Here is a 9,729-nt window from a genome sequence, read left to right as displayed (position 1 = left end):
AATATTAACATATGCCTTTTCTGGGTACCCCATGGATGTGCATATTTTAAAATATTTGAATTGGATTCATCATCCAAATTAATGTTAGTATAGAGGAGCAAGTAGAAATTTATCCAATCGTGGGCAATTTTTACTAGTTGCAAGATCGTTAGTTCTTTTCTCGCAAAATGCGTACACATCAACATATGCTAACGTATGGTGACCTTGTATCTGCCTGGTTGTATGTCCTTCAAACAGTGAACTTGACCTCCAAATTTTATTTCTGAATATATTTATTCTGTTCATAATTGTGTGTCTATCGATAACAATGTGTGTCACCGATTTAGCTGAATAATTCATTAAATTGTCATTATATCTTTATACCTTCTCTGCATATTTCTGTCGTTGAAAATACAATGATAAATACTAATCATGTATTCTACTTATAATAGAATATTTAATGATACTTGTGAAATATATAACATATTGAAAACACTTTATATTCTGAAACCTATACGTAATATTACATTATTAAGTACCTACACAATACATTTCAATACGTTCGATCTAAATCTAGTTCTTTTGGTAGCCTTGGAATTGAATAAGCGCTAATGAGCTTTATCAGGCACCACAATATCTACTGTCCGCCAGGCATAAAGAGCAAATGAATACTGCCAGTATTATATTTTAAAGAGGAATACTTATGTACTTATTTTACAGGCCCTGTTACAGAGAAGTAGGTAAGAAATGGTTTGGCATATGATGTGTATTTAGCAGGGACTTGAGACACTTAAAGCTAGCATGAGAGGTAAATATTAGTACAAAGCCAATATTTCTAGTTTAAATATGCAACTGCAAAAACAAAATCAAAGTAGTTTCTGTCATTATTTTCTCACTTCAGTGTTTTGTTTCTGGTGGAATAGAAACTCTGTGGAACTGGTCCAAAGTACGCACTTCCTTTTAGATCTTTCCTAGAAATTATCGGATTTAATAAACGTTACGTAAAAAAAATCTTTTTTGATGTAGTATTGTAAAAGCACCAGTGGTCGTCACTTTAAGGTTGAAAAATTACCCTTTTTGAGCATCGTGAATCTTCCGGAGTTCTACCATAGTTGAAAAAACACGCTGATCCATCCTATACATGACTATGTAGTTAGAATTCAAAGTGGAATAGCCGTTGAAGGGAAAACAAAATAATTTGAAGTCACTTGTATTGTACCAGTAGTCGACACCTCAAAATCGAAATGTTCCAGTGGTCGTCTGCGTTTTGTACCAGCGTTCGTCACTCATATAACCTGACATACTTGTTATTTGTTATACATCGCTGCAATCTACGTTCCATAAGCTTTTCGACGAGGTATGGCTTATATCTCTGTGATTATTAGGGGCGTCAGAGTAGACGAAAATATTTCGAAAAATATATACAGGGCAATTCTTGTAGGATACATGCTTAGAATTTTTTTCTTACTTGGTATTGAACTTTCGCCCATCATTTTTTTTTACATGATTGTACTCAGTGTCTGGCATACACGTGAAAATGTGTTTTCAGGGGTACGTTAAATTATAATGTTGTCATTGTTTCACAAACTTCGAAAAAATATATTTTCTTTTCAATTTTTTGAATTCCTTCTTCTTCTTCTTCTTCTTTTACGGCTTAGGCACGGGGAGAACAAAAGTTACCTCGTTGGAATCTGTGTCAAATAAGCTTTCAAACGACGTATGGCTTATATTTCTGTGCTAATTAGGAACGTCAGGGTAGACTAAAATATTTCGAAAAATATGTACAGGATGATTCTCACAGGAAACATATTCGGATTTTTTCTCACTTGGCATTGAACTTTCTCCCTTCACTTTTTTTTTTACATGATTGTACCCAATGTCTGGCGTACACGAGAAAATATTTTTTCCTGCGTACGAGAAGTAACAGTGTTGCCAGCTTTTGACAAATTTTCAAAAACAAAAAAAGCTCATTTTCTTCAATATTTTCTTCTTTCTCTTCTACGAGTTTGGCACGAGGGGCACAAAAGTTAGCTCGTTGGAATCTGCGTTCCATAACCTTTAGAACGAGGTATAGTTCATGTACCTGTGGCAATTATAAGGGGTACTAGGGCGGACAACGCAAAAATCTACGATTTTCTTGAAATCCCTACCGTCCTGTAAAAAGGTGGCCCTATAGTGGCCAAAGTGCCAGTGATGGATGGTTGTACAAATTGACACTTTTTCTCAGGATCACAATATCTACAACACATCACGGTTTCATTCATTTTTACCGACTTTCAGAATACCGTTACCTTCCGCTGTTTTCAAAAATGTGGCCTTGTAGTGGCCAAACAGTAAGTGATTGGATGTTATGTCCGTTAAGACTTTCTCTCAGGATCAAAATATTTACAACATATTACGGTTTCAGACATTTTTAACGAAATCCATAATATCGTTATGTTTGGCTGTTTTCAAAAATGTGGCCCTGGGAGTGGCCAAACGGACAGTGATCTTTGGTTGTGCCAATTAGACTTTTTCTCAGGTTCATAATATCTACAACATGTCATAATTTCAAACAATTCCACCGAAATCTACTTTCCATAAGGATTGAAGGGGGTCCTTTGTCATTTGGAAGGAAGCTATTGCCCCCCTGAAACTCTTTCTAGCGAAAACGACAAAACTCGTACCTTCTCCTTTGAAATCATCTTTGCATCGGGAGAGTTTAGTTTCTTTAATGTGGCCCGTTTAGTCAAGGGAACTCTTTTCTGAAAAGGGGCCCTTTGACCACCTTAACTTATTTTCCGAAAGGAACAAAAAAAAATGTGTCGATTTATTTTCGGTCTAGTATGTGTGTGCTAAATTTGAAGAAAATCGGAGGACGAGACACCCTTGTGAAGCTATCTCCTTTACACTTTCACTTTTTGGACTTGACGGGGTTTTGCCCCAAAGTCTTCAATTTATTTTTATTTCGCACCAAATATTACAACAGGTAATACTACTATAACACAGTAAATACAACAGGTAATACTACTACAGGTAACAATACAGGTAATACAACACACTAAATTATGTAATTTTCCCAAAGTCATATAACAATGCACAATCTGATAAACAACAACACAGACTCGATCCATTCTCTCCGTACCTCAGAGGTGCTAACACCAATCATGGCCTATTACGTACCCAAATTAATTAGTGACTACTTTTAAATTTAGTCAATTTTTTTTCTCTTCTTTAGTGTTGATATCTCTCCGAAGTCCGCAGCCCATAATGAATAAAGGGTAGATGAAGTGGTTCTGGGAATTTCCCTGAAGTAGAGAAAATATTCGAATAAATGAATTTACGTCCCTCTCTGAAACCAAATACTATCTCCCAGTTGCGTACGCAGGCATTTATTTCGAGGGGGGGGGTCCAGACTCAATATGAAGGTATTTTATATTAAAATTCCTAAAATTGCCCCTAAAATTAGGTTAAATTTACACAAAAGTCGAAATTTCCGGAAGGGCAGGGGTCCGGACCCCCAAAACCCAGCCCCTGCGTACGTCCTTGCTATCTCCTGTGAATAGTTATAATCAGACCCTTTTTGAGAAGATACGAAGTAGTTCCAGTGCATTATCCTTAGTTTCCGATGAAATTATAAAATAGGCCTAATTGTAAACAGAAAATAAAATTAATTGAATTATTAACTTTCTCCCTAAAATTACTCATGATGCCCTATGCGATATCGTATCCTCTCTAGGTATCCCCGCCGTACGTAAAACTTTGAATTTATTATTCGGCTTTTCTAGTCAGTTTTTCTGTCGTTTCACACTAACACGCCAATCTTTCTTGAAATAATAGTTTTCTCAAACAAATTTCGGCGTCCCAAGAATAGATTCAATGTCCATCATGAACAACGAAAGGGAGGGAAAAAGCAATCGCACTCAGAAAGGCCTAAACACTACAAATATAATCTAGTCCTGTCTGTTTTTTTTTTAAGTCTGAACAATAATTTATTATGCAAGTGAAAGATAACGCAAAAATGCCTGCAAAGGAAAGATGATAATCTCTCTCTTTCTCTCTCTTTTTTTTAATAGAACTCAATATTGAGCTTCAATTTCAATATGTGAAGTTGCAATTTCAGTGCAACTAGCTCTTTTATCTTTATTTCTTGATTTTCCTTCTACATCTGTTAATTTTTTTTAAAAAGAACTTGTTTCCACATTCAATGATAAGGAACTTGTTTGTAACAAAGACAAGACTAGTTTTCATATCAAAACTGTGATAACTAACTAAATGGAACAGGTGTTCGCTCCTGTTCGAGAATTGAGTACTTGTATTTGATAATCAAGCAATTCATGTTGGTATTTGTTTCACCATTTGCTTTAGTACTTCCATGTGACTTTAAACTAATGCGACCTAGACATGATCTAAGAATGTAGTATTCAAATAGAAGGTTAGCTTAATAAATTGATTATTATTTTCACGAAGCCTGTTTCCAACAAGAAATATTTATTTTAAATAATATAATTATGACAGATTTTGTCACCCCATGTAAATGCACATATGGTAGAGCCGACCCTGATTGCAATCGAAAATGGTTCGAATCGAGATTTCTATAACATCCGATTCTGATAGAGAGTTGAGAGGAAGTGAAGGTGGGACGCTGATTTCATTTCAGGATATTGTGTCTTGTTATCTATGACTAGTTTTGTTCTATAATGACTAACGTGGTGATTCTAAAAATTAAATAAAAGAACTTTGGGGATACACTGGTTTCACTCCGGTATGAAATAATTTTATATGTAATAGCTTTTTAATAGCAATTACTTTCGTGTCAGTAATTAGTACTCTTTAAGAGAGTTGCCGTAAGTGAGAGTATAGCTATGATATAAGGATTATTTAGTTTTTTTTCTTTTAACAAGATCATTTTCACAAACATTCTAAGATAAACAAATGATAACAGTCTTCTAAAGAAAACAAATACTAATTTTAATTTTGTCTCATACAATATGTGTTTCTACATTAAGAAAGAGCTTATTGATTACGAAGTGTACTACCACTAATTTGTGAGAGTGATAAATGTATTTATCGTGGTTCTAACTCTGCAAATTATAGTAACAAATAATCATGCATGATTGATTGATGTGTATGTTATAATTCTTTGCAATTATTTCTCCCATGGTTCTAACAATTACTGAGATAAAACCGAAATTAGTGCTAATGAGGGTCGATGTAATGTGTGATTGCAGTGGTAGGAAATGCTAGGAAAACTCCTTCTATTATGTTTAGCATTCACTAATGAGGAGTCAGTTTACCTAGAGAATAAAATATCATGTTTTGTATATGTATGTATGTATATACGTACGTACGTATATATATATATATATATATATATATATATATATATATATATATATATATATATATATATATATATATATATATATATGTGTGTGTGTGTGTGTGTGTACGTGTGAATTGATTATGTTTATGAAATAGAAGAACAACACTTAGTATTAGTAAGGAAAGGGCTAAGACCTAAACTGAGAAATATTTTAACCAGGATTCTGTTTGACTATTTATTGTTATTAGTTTCTTAAAGGCGATTAGTTTGAAGACGAATCCGATCTATCATGATTATACACAAGTAAGCTTTTCTAATGAATGTTAATCTTAAGGTTTAAGAATTTTAAGCACACAAGGAAAATAGAAACATACTTCATGAAACACCTAGTTTAATTATATTCTGTATATTTACCTCATTTGCATACTGTGATGCATTTTACATGATTACTTGGTATCAAATTGAAAAGTGCAATCTTTTAAGTATAAGTTAGATTAATGCATGATGCATACAATAGTATACTACAATGGTCATTCTTTACTGAGAACAATTATTTTAAATATATTTCGTTATACTTATTATTTTATTAGTGAGTAAGTTTTGCGTAATCTCAGAAACAGTTTAGAATTTATTGAAAAGTGTTCATATTGAATAATAACGTAGTAATAAGGATATCATTGTTCATTATTTCAAATTCATTTTTATATATAGATTCCAAATAGAAAGACACAAGTAGCATTTCTAGAGTCACACCTCTAACTTGTTAATACTCGTATAATTGAAGTACCGTCACCTGGTGCTACTTTGAACAAACCTTTAAAACCTTAGTTAATATTTTGTAATACGCATATCTTATTATTTTATATGTATGTTTTATATATTGTTAGATTTATCAGAACTTCCTATATCAGAAAAAGATTTCCAAACTAGATATATCTAACGTATTTACAGCACAAAAACTAAAATCTCTTTTTTTACTAAAAAAAAAACTTGTTCAAACTTTTGTGCCTGCGATTTGACTTGACTTCTTTATTTTTTGTGGTGTCTTTCTTTGTATAGGTCATATATCTGGAATGACAAAAATATTAAATTTCATTAAACTTTGACTAACCTGATTATTTAAAAAAAAGAAAAAGTAAGATCAGCAAGACTCAGGGTTTCTTTGAACAGTTATGTAGATAGACTTTTGATTACTGTTTTTACCCTAAGGGTAAAGACATACCGAAGATACCTCGCGATCAAGGTCGAAATTTAAGTAGCGGTCGCTACCTCGATAATGGCACAAACCCATGGATTCAAATGGGAAAGCGCATGCTGGAGATGTAAGCAACATTGCGACCTTGAGTTCGACCGCGAAGGTGAATTAGTATTACGTAGTTTACTTTTACATCGATGTTCAGGGGAAGCATCGCTGTGGCTCGTGTTCTCATTTGCTCTCCCTCAAGCACTGCACGGAATATCTTCGTATATTCAGAATTTCGTCTGCAGAGGATAGTACCCATGCTCAAGAGGTTTTGCTGCACTTTAAATTTGATTATGAAAGACATATTAGTAGAACTAATGCGGAGTTTTCCAGCAATATTGGATAAGAGGTACAAACAACATAATAATAGACATGGTTTAAATAGAGAATGGAAGAAAATAGCAACTCAAATGGGAATGTGAAATAAGTTATTCATATTTGTTTAAGAGTTATACTGTAGCTTATTATTATACAATGCAGTGGCGGTTACAGGGAGGGGGCTTTCGAGCTGAAGTCCCTAAATTCCGGAATTTATGAAGAAAAAAGAAGCTAGTGTTAATCATATCTATGCTTAAAAATTTCACTTCCGCCCCAATTCCGCGATTAATAAAAATAATTTCTTCCAAATTCGTTACTGATATAAGATAAAGAAATGCTGTAAAGACGGCTACGTATCCATAAGGAGACAACGTCAAATAATGAAATTGTAGTGACGAAACTTCATTTGGTGAAGTTAATATACCCTCCACCTCGAAACTTAAAGATATACCTGTTTTTTATTTTACTGGGAAATTATTTCTCGCCTGAGTGCTGAAAGAGGGCATTTCTTCACAGAAAATTGTAAAAAGGTAAACGCCTTCGATTTATTGATAGATATGGACAAGAGATGAGAATCAAATATTTTTGCGAAACAAAAGACGAGACTTTGGCATTTCTCATGTCTCGTTTCGCGTCCATCCCTATTTATAAACTTCTTGGTCCTTTCAATTTCAAAATGTGGTTTCGCAGTGATTTTTATGCACTGACGGTATAATTTTACACATGTCCAGTAATGTTTCTCCTCACACTGAGAACTTACACCGAGGACGCGTCCTCTTCGCTATGTATGCCCTTCATCCATCTAGATCTAGATATCGAGGTAACGACCGCGACTTAAACTTCGACCTCGATCGTGAGGTATCTTCGGTATGTCTTTACCCTAAGATATATTTTGTTATATATTTTTGCTTGTCTTCAACTTTTATGCGTTAGGTTGCTTTGTATTTGGCAGTGATGTGCTGCTGTAGCAATAGTCTGTAAGTGTTTGAGCTATAAGTAATACAATAGTGCGCATAAATTTAATTAAAGCCTTAAGATTCCAGTAAGTTTTTAGTATTTACGAGACTTAAAACTTTACTCTAGTATTTGCTTTCACTAACCATTGCAAATTTTACAAAGTTTTCTTTGAATGTAAGTACTTTAAATGCTAAAGTCTGCATTTTAAATCCTTCTAAGTCTATTTCACTGAGCTATTAATTCAGAGAGAGAGAGAAAGAGAGAGAGAGAGAGAGAGAGAGAGAGAGAGAATATGAAGTTCAAAGATTTCGGCGCATTGTAACCCCATGTCGTTAATGTATGCAATAACTCTTTATGAACTGACGGGACTTTTAAGTTGAGAACTTTCAAGATTGCGTTTTATATTATGTAAATACTCTTTTGTTGCTATTGACCTGACGAAAACCACACGGGTCTTGCTTCTAATGGTTCAAAGAAAAGTCACAAGGTGGCAGAAGGCGCTTTGTAGTGTTCATCTGGGTGTGTGACTAGTATAATTTCGTGCGTTTCTATTACGTTGTTTGTTTTTGACTAGTGATAGTGTTGGCTTATATTTGAACAATATACGCAGTGGCGGTCAGTGTTAGGATTTTCCCTTCGAACCTACGCATTGTTTGTTATATTTTCAATATAGATTGTTAGTTGTGATATCTATGTAAAGAAACTGTTCCAAACACTTAACTAATTTATGTACTTCATTTAGAACACACGATTAGTTACTGGGTTAGGGGGCATAGCCCCTAGGATAATAATTCTACCCAGTGTTCGAACTGAAAAAAAGCAGATGTGGTATGTTTTATTACGATTTTGACTCGACGTACCGGTTATCTAAATGTTGAAATACAGTGAGGGTATGTTGCCTATAAGATGACATTTCTATTTATATAATGATTAAAAATCATTGGAGAGCTTCTTTATAGTTACGGGATGGCGGACATGGAAAGATTTTGATTCCCCACCAACTACTTTCTGAAAAAATCTCCTTTTGTTGTATTATAGAGAATTACACACGAAAATACTCAAAAACTGAGTTTAGTATTAGCAAGTTCCCATGGGAAAACTCCTGGACCCCTAACTCGACTGAGGGGTAATTCAAACCCCGGGAAGATCCGTCCTCCACAGCAGACAACCCCTAAATCCACCCACGCTCAAATACGACATTTTATATGCTTAAGGCAAGACAAGACACATATATAAGAAAAAAAATTCAATATTGCACATCAAAATAACTAGATGATTTTCTTTGAAGACACCCCATTTTAAAAGCAAAAGGTAAACGATGACAAAAATGCCTGGGTTGTCAACTGGAAATTATTTCTACATAAAAAGTAAATCTTTTTACGTGCAAAGCTGTTCGTCGATTACTGCGTATAAAATGGATTTATTAAATGTATTTAGCAAATGCTCTCCAGTGACGGTATGTCTTGACCACTGAAAAACCAGAGGCGGTATGGCATATCACCGCATACAGTCTCACTTCGACCACTGATTCTACCATATGAAAGTCTACATTATTAGGGCTCTATGGTAGAGCCTTAGCACCCTATATTTCGTTCAAATGATGTAGAGTCTCGAATTTTGCCGGACGTTTGTTCAAGTTCTTTACACTTCCTGGTGTCGCCATTAGCAAGTTGATAACCGATCAAGAGAAGAAAAACATCGCTTTCAGTAAGCAATGATATCAGACTTCGAAATCGAGGGGCACATTGACCTCAATTGGTAGACAAAAGGGATAGATGTGAACTATGTTCTTCGAAGAAGATTGAATCCAGACCGCACTACAAGTGTATAATGTGTAATGTTTACTATGTGTAAATGAAAAGAAAAAAAACTGTTTCTTTGTATTCCATCATAAGTGACTGAAGCAGAATAAATTGCTTTCCAAATT

The sequence above is a fragment of the Thermobia domestica genome, chromosome 1, assembly GCF_964235325.1.
Source record: "Thermobia domestica chromosome 1, izTheDome1.hap1.1, whole genome shotgun sequence".
NCBI classification, from domain to species: domain Eukaryota; kingdom Metazoa; phylum Arthropoda; class Insecta; order Zygentoma; family Lepismatidae; genus Thermobia; species Thermobia domestica.
The sequence above is the reverse complement of the archived record's forward strand: the minus strand, read 5'-3'. Positions refer to the sequence as shown.